This window comes from Rhyacophila brunnea, unplaced genomic scaffold (assembly GCF_057557595.1).
Source record: "Rhyacophila brunnea isolate RB1 unplaced genomic scaffold, BYU_Rbru_1.0 scaffold_19, whole genome shotgun sequence".
Lineage (NCBI taxonomy): Eukaryota > Metazoa > Arthropoda > Insecta > Trichoptera > Rhyacophilidae > Rhyacophila > Rhyacophila brunnea.
In genome coordinates, this window is record NW_028232848.1 from 30,652,729 (window position 1) to 30,671,966 (window position 19,238).

At 33.3% G+C, this 19,238-nt stretch overlaps 1 protein-coding gene across 1 annotated transcript in view; it reads right to left on the reverse strand.

The window, feature by feature from the left end:
- The window catches only part of LOC147072903 (uncharacterized), a 206,490-nt gene extending 187,493 nt beyond the window's left edge, over positions 1-18,997 (reverse strand). The window contains exon 1 of the mRNA XM_085945872.1: positions 18,500-18,997. The gene's annotated coding sequence lies outside the window, so the exon portion shown is untranslated. The remainder of the gene's footprint in view (positions 1-18,499) is intronic.
- Positions 18,998-19,238: the final 241 nt, after the last annotated feature.

Below are 19,238 nucleotides of genomic sequence, written 5' to 3' on the forward strand. Positions count from 1 at the left end.
TGGGCGACTTTACAGGCAGATTATGAATTCGCCAACAAACAGCTCGTAAAGAAGCTCAATGTAATTGACGCTTTAGCAACTAATAATAGTTTTACTTTTTACGGATTTCTTCCGAAATAATTTTTCATACAAAACAGAATTAGCTGAAAATGAAATTAATTCTACTTAAAAATGGCTAAAAGTATTAAAAATGCATTGGCATCGTGTTCTGATATATTATAAAAGTTTCAAATGTCTAGCTAGTCGGGAAGTTAGTTAAAATCGATTGCAAGATTTGTACCGGACAAACAAGAATTCGAGCTAAGATAAACGTGGGAAAAAATAGTAATATTGTTATAAATCGGATAATGGGCGCATCGACAAGAATTTTGACAGGTGGAACTTCCACCGGGTATTTTTTTCTACTGTTAAATAATGGCTTAGTATCGAGTATTTGACAGTTTATCACAATAACTCGACCGCAAAGAGGTAGGTACAATCGAATAATGCGTACCTATTGGGTATGATGTACAAATGTTCAAGGCAATAACCACACCACAAAGTGTTTCAATTAACTGCGGCATACTTCTATTATGGAGTTTTATAAAGTCCGACCCATGTAGGCAGTTCGTTGACATCGCAGTTATCGATCTCGGTTAACCCTCAAAAGTTAAGGCCGGTCGGTTAAAAGGCCCATCGGTCGTTACACCGAACTCGAACAATCGGTCACATTAATATTTAAATGTACAGGTGTAATTTTGAATGTCTATTATCGGATTTAGTTCAAGATCAAACGGCCACGTAGTGACTCTAGCCTCAATACAAAAAAAAATAGTGACTGATAAAGAATACATTATTGCAATCGTCAAGGAATAGATATTACTGTTCTAAAAAGGACAGAAAGTTATTAATATTCATATTACTTTTACGTGAAGGTTTTATAGTTAAATAAACAATATTGATCATGGCATGGGCTGACAGGGGTCTAGCCTAGGCACCCGGCGTGGTGGGTAGATCACATATATGAGATAAATACATATCACGAATTTGCTCTAATAATAAAAAAGTCGCCTGCGGCGCTATTACACAGCATGAAGTTGGCCGGTACATTTTTGACTGTTTTGTGTTGATACACGACATCTCCATAAATCAAGTAGATGTATCAAAATTACAAAAAAAAAAAAAAAACGCTAAAAATGCACTGAAGGCCCTTACTTTTTACCTCTAACACAATTTTGAAAACGCTTCTGTTGAGCGTCACACATGCCATTAAAATTAGCGATAGGTAGGGGGGGGGAAGATTCTGGCCGAGGGGCCCGCTTTAGGATGTGGGGGTCATGATATTGATTATAATTGACTAATTATTTAAGACAATATATAACGTTATCAAATATTTTTTTTTCTATTGGATTTAAGTTTTGTACTATTCCATTTGAGTCGTTTTTTGCAACCCTTATAATTGTTATAACCCAAATATTGTGTACTCATCAAAAGGAAAATACACACTGACAATGAATACAGTTAACTCGCAAAAAACTCGCTTAAAAGTCAAGGATCACAACAAAAAATATAACAAACAAATTACGAATAGTTTACAAGTGTTTGTAAAATCCCCTATCTTATCACTAATAATACACTCGATAAGCGTATAAAACGTTAAAACCTAATAATAGATCATTAGTAATTATAAACAATAAAAATACTACACTCAAGAGGTGTAAAATCGTCCATTCTGGGAACAATGGTAACGTATTGGGAAATTCAAATTCCATCAAGTACCTTCGGTCGATAGTATTAATAATTTATATTTTCAATTTTGCTTTTAATAAGTTCATTGTATCACTAGCTGTATGGCATGTTGCACCATCTTGTTAGAACCACATATCATCCAGATCAAAATTATCTAATTAATGCCAGAAAAAAATCAGTAAACATGTTTCTGTAGCATTCTCCATTGTCAGTAATAGCATTACCGTTTTGGTTGAAAAAAAAATACCGTCCAAATACACCTCCAGACTATAAACCACACAAAACTGTTAATTTTTGTGGATGTAAATTTATCTCAAGAATAGCATGTGGGTTTTCATTACTCCAAATGCGACAATTGTGCTTATTTACGAAGCCATTAAAAAAAAATGCGCTTCATCGCTGAATATATTTTTTCCTGAAATAATGGGTCTTTTTCAAGTTGCTCTACACAAAAGATTACCCAAGTTAAAGAAGTATAACAGTTAGAATTATTACAGAAAAGTTGGTATAATAAAACGTACTGTTACGTCCCCAAGTAAAATAGATTATCACTTTCACTAGTTCTTTTAGGTTTCGTAATTACGAATTTAAATAGTCTTTATACTTGTAAAGGTATTATTTGCTATTTTATTATTATACAGAGGACTATGAAAATAGGACTCTGTTAAAGACTCTTTTGTTTTGTCAGGAATAGCGAAATCAAATTGAAAGAGAAGAACTTTTGATAGATGTTTGATTTATTAAACGGAGAAGAATTACAGTAATACAGATATTACGACTGGCAGAAAGCCAGCTTACAATACAAGAGGTACAATGGTTGACGGAGAACTAACAAATTCATTACGTGCACAATGGTAGATATATGGAAAGAAATAATGTTCTAAAAACTTCTAATTATCAACACGAATAACATTATATTATTGTTTTGTGGTTTTCTGGAATTAATTAGAATAATTGAATCAATATTTAAATTAACAGAGAGGATGCTGTTGTTATCAGAGGAAGTTGCGGTTTCTCTAATTAGAATCTTTTATCTACTTATTGATTTTATGCATAACAGTACGATTACTGCGTTTATTCTTCCATATTCCAACTCAATATTTTTATATTTCGCTTGACAAAACGTTTGAAAAATATTTAGAATCTATACCTACATATACACACAATATATTATCTATATTTCAAAAGATTCATATTTTTTTCTATTCATTAGATAAATGCTATGTAAAAAAATTTATGGATATCCTGCATTTTTTTATTTTACTGATGTTTCCACTTAAGCTTTTCTGAAAGCGCCATGTTTCTCTAGAAAAGCATTCAACCTCAAATATACCTTTCGAGGTAAACCGCAAACGTAATTCTAACAACTTTCCACGAAGAAAAACTCGCTACACGGTTCGAGACCATTTCGATGACTAATACATTACTGTTTGACAAGAGAGTCAAAACATTTTTCTGCTGATTTATTGCTCTGCTAACGAAATACTAAGAGAATCCTTCAAAAGTTTAGTGAACTGGTTCGAAGGTAACGCCATGTGAGTTGTATGTAGGTTAGCTGTTTTAATATTCATAAATTTATATATTACTTTTGAAATTCGAGCAGTATGTTAGACCGTATTTTGTATCAAATGAAATAATTCTTAATGTGAGTCTTACGTGTATCAAATGTTACCATATTAAGTTAATTATCAAACCTTGATACAAGTTGGTGAATTACAGATAATATTAAATAAAACAAGATCTAATTATTCTCGCTTATTCAGCGCAATTCAAAACAGTTTCAGTTTTGAAATAATTATCAATCATTATACTATAAAACTTTTCATTCGATATTCATTAAAATAGGGGTAGATAAGGGGTAAATTAAAATATTGTATTATGGATTTGAGCAATAGCAGAAAACTATTCTGGAAAAACAAACACAATACCTACCTATAAAGTGATTAAAACGTGTATAATATGAATAATAACGACATGAGAAAAACAGAAGTTTGAAGTAAGTATTTGAAATGTGTTACTGATGAAGGATTCTGAATCTCGTGTATATCCAGAAGGAAAACGACTCCATAGTCATCAAGATAAACATTTGAGACAGATTATCCTCGAATTGCCAGTGTCACATTCGATATTTTGGTCACAGCCCCCGCAGTTTTTCGGATATATCGCTAGTCAACGACCGGCTAATCTGGAGAGATGGATGGTGTCAGATAGCTTTCAGACAAAGAAAAAGCGTTCGTGCTTTGGAGTGACTAAGAGAAGGAGCTTATTGGGACAGTCTTCACTCTGTCCTGAGTAACATGACAGTGAGTTATGAAAATTTTTGATAGTGTAGAAAATAACTAACACTTAAAAGTGGACACGATTCTCAGTTTAAAACGTAAAATGATAGGTAAATATTGTACTATTTGCTTAGGCCTTAGATTGAAGATTGTAGAGGACCATAAAGTAAGTAACAAAGTAGGCTTGAAAATAAATGTATCAAAGATGAAAGTCATGTTTAACTACTTTGCGGGCCAAAAAGAGATCCTCATCCATGGCACTCAGCTCGAACAGGTGAAAAACTACATCTATCTGGGATAACAAGTGTCTATAGATGGATGTATATTTGATGAAATTGTTCGCAGAGTAAAGCTGGGCTGGAGTGCTTTTGGCCGCCTGAATAATGTCTTTAAAAGTGACCTATCACTGTGCCTAAAGCGCAAAGTGTTCAACCAGTGTGTGCTTCCCGTAATCAAATATGCGTGTGAAACATGGACCATAAGTAAAAGAAAGGCGCATGTTGGGCATAACGCGAATAGACAAAAAGAGGAATGAGTAGATAAGCGAACAGACAAGGATTTGCGATGTAATAGAGTTTGCTAAAAACCTCAAATAGAAATGGGCTGGAGACATAGCTCGAAGAAAGGATGATCGTTGGACAAATTTAGTCATCCAGTGGTATTCAAGAGGTACAAAACGTCCGCAAGGTATACCCAGAGACCGCTGGATCGATGAAATGATAAAGTGGAATCAGATTGGAGAGGCCTACATCCAGCAGTGGATAGATACAAACTGATGATGATGGTGATACCGATAGTATTATGGGGTTTGAAAATGGCTATAATTCACGTATACCTATTGCAGAATGGCGGAGAGGAATATATCTGATATCATCCGGGTCATAAATTTCAGTATTTATAAATATAATTAAATAATCATTGCAGTGAAAATACTTACGTACAAGTAACTTAGCGTATTTTATCTGAACATTTAATAGATGCCGGCACGTATTGTTCTAGTATTTGTATGCGTTTTGTAAAACGAGAAGGTGTTGCGGTACTGTACTCCTCCGACAAGAGGAAAATCTACGGTAGGGTGAACACTGAATGGTGAACACTTACAACGTCAGCACTCGTTTGCAGTACAAACGTAACACTCTGATTAACACTGCGAACTTTTCTTAGGGGATAGATGGCTTCTCAATCTCAGATCCGCACAAATTAATTATCTAAAGATTTTAGTTACGATAATTATGAGAATAATCTGTATTGTATGTCCAAGAAGATCACTTTCTGATTTCTATTATGAATAGACTCAAAATATAAATTAGATATTATGAAAGATAATATCGATTGTTGTTTTTATTTAATAAAACGCAATTTTTTTGTAGTACTTATTCCACTTTTAATCAAGAAGGACATTTTCAACTCTGAGGCGGACGAAACCGGTCCTAATCTCTTGATTAAAAGTGGAATGAGTACTACAAAAAAATGCGTTTTATTAAATAAAAACAACAATACAGTGCAGTTCCACCATGAATTGACAGTTGACAAAATAAAAGATAATATCGACTTAGAAAAGAAAAGGGGCGTAACCCTAATTTTTTTCAAAATATGTTTTATTGCATAATAATGTTGTACACGACTAAGCACACATTGTGTCCAAAGGATGTAAGCCGCAAATGTTTAAATAAGATTTATTGTCTAAATTTAGCTAGCATTTTTTTAAAGAATGAAAGTTACGTGGGAAAAAGGACTTTACCATCATTTTTGTGGTTTTTATTTTTAATTTACTCAATAATTAATATCAGATTAGGAATATAAAAACCAAAATTATTAATAATTATCATGTAAGTACTTCAAGGTTATGTCTATTTTGTATTTTAACTTTAACCGAAAACCATAACAAAAACGTTTTTGTGCCTCCTGTAAAATTTGATTTATGTGCCCTTTTCCCTTTCCAAAGTCGAATGATAAATACTTTATAAACAAAATCTTTAAAAAAACGTATATACGATACACAGGCTGTGATATACATAAGTATTTATGAATACATTATAATGATATGACGAATATTAAGACGTCAAACCATTGACCTTTAATTTGTATATCAAGTTGTCCCCAATTAAACCTTTCACTGACTCGTGAGTACAGTCCAGTTACAATAAACAAAATGTTCGTAGGTACCTAATCAAACAAACGTCTGCTAGGAGCAATTGCTTGCATTTTCTAGATGCATAAGCTCGTTCAAAAAACAATTAGGTTACTATACTGTCTTTATTTTAAAAAACTACCAAATCGACACTGCTGAAACTTACACAATTTATAGAGAAAAAATGTTGGTACCAACTTAAAAGATAACAGTGCTCCAAACATAGGTTCAAAGCTGGCTAAAAATAACTACATTTCTGTTAAGAGCGTACATAAGTGAAACGGCAAATGATTTTCAACACTATGTATTTCGGCCGCGATGCCATTCGGAGAGCGATAGTCGACTTGCGAGCACGTCAATTTGTGTTGTGATGGCATCGGAGGAATATATTCTTAAATCGTGTAAATATGACTAAAAAACGTTCCGCATGTACTTGAAAAAGAAAACATGTCAATGAATATACTATTATTAATAGTAATATAACAATAAACATAACATTAAATGGACGCATGTTGGATTTTTATGAGAAATTATATTTCGTTCGGCTCGCGTCATTTGCACAATCCGCGCATCGCCTAGTCACGTTCTTTTGCAGCCTTCATCGATGAAATCGGCATCGATTTAATATTGTTTCAACTCGATATCTCAAAAGGTTCCGAAGTTACATGGTAAAAATTCTCGAAAATAGCGCACTAGGTAAAGTGGTCAGATAGCATTGGTGGGTTAGTGAGCTGAAGTACAGGGGCTGTGGCTAAATAAAACCGTTGTCTATTGTCATTGGTTTGATTTTTTTTTTTAAATGGTATCAGTCTATTTCTTCATATTGTATTCCTGTCCGCATTTAGCGTGCTATCGCTAATAAATTGCAAAAGGCATAGGAGGACCGATAGCTCAACGGACAAGAGCAGTCACTCGGTGTGTATGTGTGTTTTTTTTTAAATTTTGTAAGTAAGTATATTCAGTACTAATAATAATTTCAGTATTGAATAGAAAAATAATAATTTATTAATTATCTGCAAGTATAAAGACGCCGTGAAGAAATAGGCAAATGCCTAGCGCCAACTATAAAGTCGTATTAGTACTATTATTACTAGATTTTATGAAAAAAATTGGTGGCTTTATTTGCTGCAAAGTTTGATATATAACCATACTTTACAGCGTACGCCACAAGATGGGCATCTATCTTTAAGAGGCCGATATCGGCAACTTAGATTTCGTCGCCTACAATATCTATACATAATAATACGACACGTAACAGGTAGTTAGTCTACGGAAAAGGGTAGTAGCCCAGAACGAAACTATTTAAAATATATACAGACCTACAAACTTATCTGAAGAATTGATGGGGGAGCTACAGTCGAAGACTACCCAATCAAGACTCGCAACTAGACAGAATTTGACATTCGAATGAGTTAGTTATAGAATTAGTCTTCGTAGTTCCATTTTTGACCGTTCTCCAGATAAATTTGTATGACTGTACGGTTAATTCACGCTTAACAAATTGGTAACTCTGGATGTTGTTTATTGTTAAGTGCGACTTAGTTAATTCAGACGATTCTGCATCGCGCATTTAGACATAAATATGAGATACGTTACAAGCGAAATGATAGCTCAAGGTACAATAGAAGTATTTTTTTTGACGTGATTAAAAGTTATGTATTTAAAATATAATTTATTTGATATTAAAATAATTCTTCTGGGCTTGTATTGAACATCCCTGCTGACGAGAGTGAGATATGTATGTGAAAATATTTTCTACGGAAAAGAATGCATATTCATCTGAATAATAAAATGATGTATATCTACCAACCGGCATTTAGCATGCGCACGCGCCGTTCAACATCTTGATTTCATTTGCGATTTTAATTATTATAACAATTAAAATTATTTTATCATAACCGTTATTTATTAATCTGGGCGTGGAAGTATTACATTATTATAAAAATACGCCCCTTATTATGACAAGTTCACAGTATTACCATTTTTTTTATCATGTGTTTACTTATATTTATAACAAGGTGTAATAATTTTTTACATTTATAAGTAGTGGACATTACACATTATTAATTTAAGACGTTCACAACATGACATTTAGAAATTATTAAAACAGTATTATATAAAAGTTATTAAACAGTAGACAAGTGTAAATGTTATATTTATGATGAATTGTATTTAGATTTTTGTAAGAGAAACAACGTGCTCGGCTGTCAAGACGAAAAAGGGAAGTGATTTTATTTCCTTTCATAGACAACACAAGTCAACAAGCTTACACCTCTAAATCATATGTGGCGTTAGTGATAAGTAAAGACATGATATTTTGAGCATATTACAACAGTAAACACAAAAAAAATATAAATTAGATACAAGGAAGTACAGCCAATGAGCTAAGCAGACCCTATTTTAAGAATTTATAAAACAGTGCTCACCTATACTCATTCTTACGTAGGTGGAATATGTGAATATCTGAAGTGATTTGGTTGAACAGAGTTATTGCCCTTCCAATTGGCATTACCAATGGCAGGTTAGTTCTCCACCTTGGGAGAACAAACAACTGATGCTCCCGATTTCTAAGATAGTTATCAGGGACATAGGTCAATACTTACAAAGATTGGCAGAGTTATCATTTTCACCGCGTATAAGTCGGAAAAAATACGTGGCCAAATATAAATATCGTCTATGTTTACGCCACAGTATGTAAGCATACCTAAGAGTGAATGAATGCTTCAATGTGTTTAGTTATATTTTATTTTGCGTACATATTTCTATAATTATTGTAAACATAATTTATAGTAACATACGATTAACAAAAAATAACTTGTACTTGTTATTTTATAATACTGTGTTTTATTATTCGAAAAAAGTACCCTCGAATAATCTTTGCAATTTTAGTTAAAGTAATACTTGATTTGCATACAACAGAGGGTCAATACTCTGGCTTAAAATAACTGCTACGGATGTATCTATAGTCTAAGCTGCTTCGCTTTCTCGTAGGCCGTAGAGGTAGGTCTACGACCTGCATTGAAGACTCTACAAATTTTATTATCATACTTCTTCAATTCTGTTATTTTAGATTTATAAACATAATTTTCAACATGATTTATGGATCTCTATAGAAAAAAAAACAAAGCAAACTAAATCACTATTAATATACCGATGGCCTAATGTCAATATCCCGTAAGTGACTTTTACAAAATGTGCAGGAAGCTAAAAAAACTAAATATTTAATATCCCGTATCTGACTTTTAATAATTCACACATCTTGTAACTACATAGCATGCCAATAACTCGTAGCGTAAAAAGTGGTAAAGCAAAGCACATAACGATAACATCAAATAAAATGTGACATATATATATAAAGATAAACATCCAACTTTGTTATATTACTTATTGATTTACTTTTTAAATAATTCGAAAGTGACATTTTGAAGCTGAATTCAACACACGTAATGCAACACGCTTGGCAGCTTAGAGGCAAGATACGGGATATTACATGTTATTCCTGCAATGTTCAGATATTGGAAATTACTAAAATGGCTGTATAATTGTTGTTAAAATAACTACAGATACGGGAATTTCGCAGTCGATGGGCAGTATTTTTGTTGTTTTTAGTTCAACAAAAACTTTCATATATGTCAGATACGTGGTATTAATTTTAGACCATCGATACATCAATGGCGTATCAAACTAACTACTGGTGAAAGTTTTAGAATTGCAATACAATTAATCATTGGTGAATGAATTTTAATTGGAAAATACTTAACAAAATTATCCATGTTAAACGCCCACAGGAACGCCATAAAATCCGCTGGATAGATAAAGTTCGATGGATGTACGTGGCAGCGAAGAACTAAGGACCGAGAAGAGTGGAGGAAGCTATGAGAGACCTGCATCCAGCGGTAGCTGATAATGCTGATAATTCTGCGAATTCATAGTTATTATAAAATATAGTGAGGATTCTTCTTTGTACCTATGAGGATAATGTTTGTTTGACTTTTTGTATTCTCGGAAGATGTATGCACTAAGAATATACATACATTATGCAACGTCTATTTGTGTTAGATAAACATTGACAGTCCTTTGCTAGATTGTTAGAATACTTCGCACGTTGTTTGGATAAAAGGAACCACCTTGTAAATGTTTTGTGCACACACTTCATTAAATATTTATTTTAGCCGGTCGATCATCTGGCTGTTAAACTTCTTCATCTTTCGAGATATTCAGTGTTTAGTTGATGGTAATATTCATGACTATTATTTAATAAAATGCATTACTTACCATATTGTGAGCGAAACACGTGTTGTAAAGTAATTTTTATACGAGATGAATATATTTTATCAATTAAATTACGACATTGAATGCAACACGAGTGATGCTTATAAGATGTCATGTAATGTAGATATATAGATACTGTGAAAACTGCACTATATATATATCATCATCATCAGCCTGAATCCATTCACTGCTGGATGAAGGCCTGTCCAAGCTGATTCCACCTCTCCCGGTCCTGTGCGTTGCGTTGCCACGTCCTTCTGCAGAACTTTATCATTTCATCGATCCAGCGGCCTCTAGGTATACCTTGCGGACGTTTTGTACCTCTTGGATACCACTTGATGACTACATTTGTCCAACGATTGTCCCTTTTTCGAGCTATGTATCCAGCCCATTTCCATTTGAGGTTTTTGAGAACTCTATTACATCGCAAACCCTTGTATGTCTCCTTATAAACTCATTCCTCTTTTTGTCCTTTCGCGTTATCCCCAGCATGCACCTCTCCATACAACATTCTGCTACTCAGCTAAGTTTCTGGATCTCTCTTTTACTTATAGTCCATGTTTCACACGCATATGTGATTACGGGAAGCACACACTGGTTGAACACTTTACGCTTTAGGCACAGTGGGAGGTTACTTTTAAAGACATTATTCAGGCGGCTAAAAGCACTGCAGCCATGATTTACTCTGCGAACAATTTATATCATCATAGCACCAAATATATTATATTTAATTGGCCACTAGTATCCGATATGGGATCTGGGCCGCCTCGTGAAGAGGTACAGAGGTAGATTATGCATTCCTTTTTTATTGGTGTTGGCGTCGATAATCGGCAATTAAAACAATATTGCTTTGGCCGAAGCTATATTTACCATTCATATTTAAAACGTAATGATATACAGCTGTCAATTTTTTCCCAGTATTTTGCCGACAACCTCGCTAACCCCGCCAGCGGCCAATTGGGCCGGCGTCCGATTGTACTGGCGGCCAGTTCGCGGTGCCAAATCGTCCTAGACCCAACTACACGGAGCCCACAACATATTCGTCACTAATCATTATTTATTCTAAAATTCGCGATCAGTGATTACGCCGCCTTATTTAAATAACTACCAACTACTATGCATATGCCCATAAGTAAATTCTAGATCTCTCGAAAGATTCATTTCTCATTAGTCATTAGTTTCGGCTTAACAACTTATTGTAATACTTATGTAAGCAGATATTACTAACATTTTAAAATGTATTTTTAATCGGTCAATATTATAATTATAACGAATTTATCGAAAAAGAAGATACTTCTTACCACAGAATACGTACACTTTTTACAACAGAATTAGTATATTATACACAATACGTACGTATTAATATGTCATCTATAACTAAGTATGTATTATTATTGTTGGAAATGTTGAATCTTCCAAACCGCAATGATTTCGTTTTTAAAAGTACCTATATATTGTATAGGGTTGTCATATCGATACCTGTGGGTATATTATATATAGAAGGCGGCTATTGGCAACAATCGACGGTAGTTTATCATTTTTATATATTGAAGTATTATAATTGTTACAATAAGTTAGCCGACTAAACTGTGAAAACTGTCTATCTCGCTCTTTTAACAAAGTCAAGCTGTTAAAACATAGCACTTTTTGAGAGTTTAGAGTAGACGGTTAACTTATTGTAGCAATTAACAGCCTCAATACATTCATATGATAAACTACCCTCGATAGCCGCCGATAGCAGCCTTGTGTATAGAATAGATGGGCAGAAGACAAGACAGTATCGAATTACCTATGAATAGTTTTTTGATGACAATACTACTGTATTAACAATATATTCAAAATATCTTCAGTTACCTCTATATATTCTTATACCAGCGGTGATTTTCTTTAACGCAGATGACGCAATCGATTCGTCATAAGATTTCAAAGGGGGCCTCGAAACAGTTCATACCATTAAATTATACTAAATTGTTCATAATTTGTAAAAAAAAGTACCTCTTATTTTTTGACCGTGTCCGGTCCTAATAAGAACATAAATTATGGTCTTGTATGGGTTTGTATTAACAGATTTTTTTACGAGAAATGGATGTTTATCCACTTGCTCAACCTATTACGTCCATACTCCGACTCCAACACACATTGAAAAACGATATGTCCAGACCCAAGATTCGAACCTGGCACCTACGACATTATAAGCAGACGCTCCTGCATCGTGGGCATATATTTATTAAAAATAAATACAAGAATACTTAATTTATAAAAATGAAAAACAGTTGGCGTTTATGGTTTTTTTATTGTATTTTTCTCATAATCAATCAGCGCGTCGGGGCTACGCGTCCCTAAATCCATCACTGTGTTATACACGAATGTAAATATATTATACAGAAAAACATTAATTCGTACACATTTTCTACAGCAGTGTGTGACAGTGTAATTGAATAGATTACAGTACAATCCATTGGCTGTATGGTCACTAATTGGGTAATTTTGAAAAAGAGCACGTTATTAGTGGGTAATGTTACATTTAAGCTACAATTTGTAATAAAATACTAATAACTAGTATACCTCTTCAAAATGTCATATACTTATTTTAATTTACAATAATGTTGTTTTATAAAATTTAATTTAGTAATATTGTATTGTAACAAAAAGTCTAATTATTGTCATTATAAGTAGGTAGGTATACTTATATTAATTTTGGTAATCGAATTAATTATAACGGTTTAATTTAACCTACAATTAAAATACATAAAGTGAATTTAATTGAGCTTATTAAATACATACATATTTTATTCTTAGTTAGTGAGCATGTAAAACAGAACAGATTAATGAAATATACCTACTCGAAAGTCAGTCGCTATTATAGATCAATACTTTGAAGGCAGTTTTGATTTACGATTTACTGAAAGTCAGACCAGTGGGTCTATTCTATACTTATCGAACACTAAATTGATAAATAGTATCAAACTTAGGGTAGGTTTGTATCAAAATATTAGCACTTATTGTAACAATTACACGAAGCTGGTTTTTATTGTTGCAATAAGTGCGATATTTTAACAGCAGCAAGATAGGTGATGTTAAAATATAGCACTTATTGCAACAATAAAAACCAACTTCGTGTAATTGTTACAATAAGTGCTAATATTTTGATACAAACCTACCCTAAGTTTGATAATATTTATCACTTCATCACTTTAGCGGTCGATAAGCATAGAATAGACCCACATAAAGCGTAAGAAATACTAAGTGCCCATACGCACATGCGGCAGGCCGCCTCGCGGCTAGCCGCGGCGGCCTGCCGCCTATCGTTTTTTGTATGCCGGCTAACCGCAGCGGCCTGCCGCAAGTGCGTATGGGCACTAAGCCCCCTGCCTTCAAATATTACCAATAGGCGTTTACAGGGCTTTTTTTTAAAAAAAAAGGTGCCGGAACTCACTTCATGTCAAGCTTTTTACTAAATAAAATTATATTCAAATGTCACTTAAATGAAATTTAAAGGAGCTATGCCACGAAGCGAACAAAAAAAGGTTGATTTTTACGATAATTTTTTATTTTAGTCAAAACAAAGCTACAGAAACAATAAAATACATACATTATATTTGAAATATATTGTACAAATAAGACTAAATAAGACTAACTTTAAAATATAATTGTAAATACATATGTAATGTATTTATTTATGAACTTGAATAAAAGTTTAGAGTGATTTCCAAAGTTTTTTCCAATTCTCGTCTGATACATCATCTCGATTCCTTTTCTTAGTGTTAGAGTCTAAGGCCGAATGTCTTCCTTTAAGTAACCACCTATCAACATATTTTGAAGGATCGAAAAGTGTCAAGGGTGGTCCCACGAGTTTGATGAACAAGAGTGCCGAAACTGTTTTAGTGTTTAACGAAGCTCTTGTTGGGGTAATAATAAGATTCATTTGCGAAAACCCCCGTTCACATTCACTTGGAAAAATGGGAATAGAATTCAGAGCATATACCAAACGCAAGAGTTTTTCAGAATATGTCTTTTCGAGAATGTATTCGCGAAATCCACGAATCATTTCTCGTTCATCTAGTTGTAGCCTGATCGAAATGTTTCTAATTTCCATCTCTCCAAATGTCAACCGATTATCAATGTCTTCAGGCCAATATTTTTGGTCAAGTACGCGAGCCCAAAGTGCAAACTCAACATCTTTATTATCTAGCAGCCTTTTTTCAATTGACGTTTTCAACGTGGAATAAAATATTTTCGGATCAATAGGAGGATCATTTTTAGAAACTTTTTCGTGAAGTAAAACTCCACGAAAATGCAGATTGCTTATAGCAGCTGCAGCACATTTATAATAGGGTCCAAAATTCTGTTTTCTTTCTTCAAAAACTTGAACGAGTTCATTTATTTTTCGATTTGCAATGTAAAGGTTCACATTGCGATTTTGTAGGTCCAAACTAAGTTCCGACAATTCTTGGAGAGCGTCGCACATCAATGCTAGATCCAATAAAAATGCTGTTGATGTTATTTTGTTCTTTAAGCCACTGTAAGTACACTTGTCATTTTTATCTCTTGTAGGGTCATTCATCGCTTCTTCAAAATGACGCACAAGGGATTCATAATTATTCCACACAGCCGAAACTGAACGAAAACTAGATGCCACCCATCGGGTACTTAAAACTCTTCCGATTTTCAGTACCTCAACGCCTAGTGATTCTGCACATAAATGCAACTCTCTATTATTTTTCGGCGACGCGTGGTATAAAACATAAAGTTTATCAATAAATGATTTGAATCTATTGATCCCTGAAATTTTTTTTACAACATCACTTACTGATAATTCTAATCTGTGATTAGTACAATGCCAAACTATAATTGAAGGAAATTTTTCTGTCAGCAATTTTTTCACTCCATTTTTAGAACCTAACATCACAGCAGCGCCGTCGCATGCAACCGAAACTAAATATTTTTTTAAATATTCTTCTGTCATCCCATATAAATCAAGAGATTGGAGTAATGATTCAAATATTCCTTTTGCCGTTACGTCTTTAAGTTCAATCAAATCCAAAAACAAATTAATTGGTGAATTCATTCCAACACTTTTTCGACACAGCATCGAACATACACAATGAGGGTGGTTTTTTGGCTTATGGTGGTAGACTCATCAATTATCAAAGAAATTATATTTTTCGATTGAACAATTTCTTTGAAAACATTTTTTCTCATTTCATCACATATATGATTTACAATGTTAACACATGCGTTAGTGGAATGGAGAATATGACCCATTTCGATCCCATTTAGTTCTTGGAGATTAATTTCACTTTCAAACATATTGAATGATTGATTTTCCTTAGCTACTTTATATGCAGTTCGAAAAATGTTTGCTGTTATTACTTTTTCGCGAGATAACGATTTTAAAAAAGTATTTTCAATCTGCTTTTTTTTGGCTTCAGAAATGATTTTTAACGCTGCTTTGTGTGCAATAGATCCTCTGTGATCGAAATTTTTTTTTCGAAGTGACCCCAATTGTAGCTTCCTCTCTTTCCCAGAATACGTGATTTCATTATTGGCCCATTCTTTGGATATTTTCATTCCCATTGTCGTTTCAGTTCCAAGAGTTCCAACGTTTCTGCAAATTGTGCAGCCAAGTTTCATTTTGTGTACGTTCAACCATTCGTTTTTTGAGCAAAAATCGTTTTTTTGATCTAATGACCAGCAGTCTGGCCAATCGTTTTGAGTTCGACCTTGATCCCCGAGATCAGCTAGAGATGATTCAGGAACATCTACATGTACCGATATTTCCATATCTTCTGTCATCGTTTCTGTTTTGAGCTTTTTATTTGCGGAATCGGAGCCGCTGCCGGTGGTTGAGAAGTAACAGGAAATTTTTTTCATATTTAAACTTGGGGTTGCACTAAATAATATATAAAATAGTTGCACAACACGTAATCGTAACACAAACTGACTAAACAAACGTAAATAACAATATACGCAGATGCTGCCATGCGATAAACGTCAAACTGTCAAAATCATAATACGCAGCATACGTATGAAGCTAGTTACATACGCATGTTTGCTATTTAAACTATACGGTTACTTCACTAACACTAACACGCCAACATTCAAAATGGCTTCCACCTGTACCTTATTTTATCATTTTAACGAATTATTATTGTAATTACTTAAGCGCAAATATTTTTTCGTTTAATTGATTTTGAAATAAAACCGTGAAAAAAGGTGCCGGAACGCCGTTCCACCGCGTTAAATGGAAAAAAAGCCCTGGGCGTTTATATGACAAACTTTAATAAACTATTTATTTTTATTCGACGTAACATTCTATATATACGTAAATGCATAGTTTTTTGACTGGTTTGTACCGTTTCGAGCCCCTATTTTAAATCTTCTGACAAATCGGTTGCGTCACATGTGTCAAAGAAAATCGCCGTTAGGTAATAGAATAATTTTTAAGTTAACGTGGATTTCTTCACATTATTAGGTAGTCTTAAAAAGATGTAGAGACATTCTAAATATTTTATTAATGTTTGAATTAAATACAATATTATAAAAATGACATCACTTGATTATATTATATTAAAAATTGAATGGACAATGACAGACAGGTGATATGACAATTGTATGACAATTGACAACACAGATGATAAAATTTACCTAGGATGATTGACCAGACCGAAAGAAAACAATGATGATTTTTTAGATCTGAAACTGGCCACTACAAGCATTTTGTAAAGAAAGATAACATTTATCTGTATTACCGAAATAAATAACATAAACAATTTCCTGTAATCTCTGGCACTTCGAATGACAATTACAATATTATATTAATTGTCTTGATTTATCTATCTGTCCGTAACGCATGAGAGAAAATATATTATGCAGATGTAATATTAATACTATCGACCGAAGTTACTTGATGGAGGTTGAATTTAAATTCTGGTAATTGTGCCGCAGAGGTGGACACAAGCTTTTATATATATTTTTTTACGAAAACAGTTTATTCCATGTAGACAATTATAATAAATACCTTTTTCTGTCGGCGCATCGGCTTTTCGATCCAATAATCGATAATTGAACATTTGAAATTTTCATACATTTTGATACACCATTATGACAAACTAAGATTATATGAGGTAATATTAGGTTGGGGTAGGTTAGATTAGGTTAGGTTATGTTAGGTTACGTTAGGTTTGGTTTGGTCTAAAAAGAAAGTTGTAAAATCTCATGTCCACCTCTGCGGCACATTTACCTAAATTCTAATGGATTTAAGTTACGTACTATTTAATTTGAGTCATTTTTTGCGACCCGGCTTTCGCCTTTAGGTATCTTCAGGCACTATGCATACTAACCAATGGTAAATACACATTGAATACGTAGATGTGTAGGAGAGAGCGAGACAGGGAGAAGGTGAGATATATGTGATTGTGATAAATAAACTCACACCCAAAAAAGGAATTGTTTATTTTAATCGTGTCGTGAAAAAAAATAAATGATATGATACTCTCACAATAGTTTGACAGATGCTTACTGTGCATTACTAGCATATGAGCCATACACGTTAAGAAAAAACGAATACATTAACGTATTAATATATTATAGGTAATGATAAGTAATCTAAACCATAATCAATAAATGAGCATCGAGCTGTCAGAAATATAATAAATACCTACCTTTTCAATTACGCTTCGATTTTAGATAGTTAGTCTCTGTTCTGGCAGAACACACTAACTGGAGAATACTAGTTTTGAGTAATTTGACTTTGAAGTTGTTAAAATGCTTTAAATAATGGTCTATCATGTGAGTTTATTAAGTAATCGTAAAAAGGATGACTTTAAAATATAGACTGTTTATTTATTAAGAAGGTTTCCAAACGGTAAAGTTTGAAATAAGGAACATTTTGGTACTAACTCAATATGTCATTTTTTCGAATTAGTGTCTTCTGCCAGAACAGTGACGGTTTCTCCAAATGTATTCGCGATTCATTGTTGTGATAATAATAATATGACGTGTTTGTTTATTTTATAGTTAGGCTACATCAAAAACGCATCAAAATTAAATAACTACTTATAATTACAGTGTAGAAAAAATAACTTACCTGTCGAAAACGTCGGAATGTGCAATACCAGGAAGTAAACAGCCTTCAGATTTTTATTCAAACTCGTTATGTAGGTATACTTGAAAGAAAAAAAACACTAAAAAATAACAACACAACACTTTTACAATTTTGCTTATTAAAACGAACTTATCACGTTTATTATTAATTATTAATTAATAGATAATACAATATGACAATATCTATTAACGATGTAATATTATATTTTGCAGAATTATTATTGAAAATGTTTAATGCAATAATACAATATTGTAAACAATTTAAGTCCAGTACGTTTATACTACGTACAATGTCCAGGCACAATGGTCAGATTAAATTTGGACCACTCTATTGATCGAATAGTTTCTCTATCCATACAAATCCGCAACTATTATTTTGTACTGAATCTGTACAATGTTTAAAACACGATATAAAATTGAATTGAGCGATGTATGAAACTTTGTCGTACACCCTACACGCGCTGTGTTGCTCGTGTTACTGACTGGTGTTTGAGAACGTATTTTGAATGGAGGCAATAATTCATAGACCAGTGGCTCTCAAATGTAATTAATTATAACACTCGTTTCACCTGTTGGTGGTTTATGAATGGTAATAAAATAAACTGTAGTTACCTGGCTCAGTGAATATGATAGCCACGCGCCGTTATTTGAATTCGGGCATCAATTTCGAGATTGATATGATAGCAGACGAGTCGCATTCTATTAAATAAGATTTTAATCGA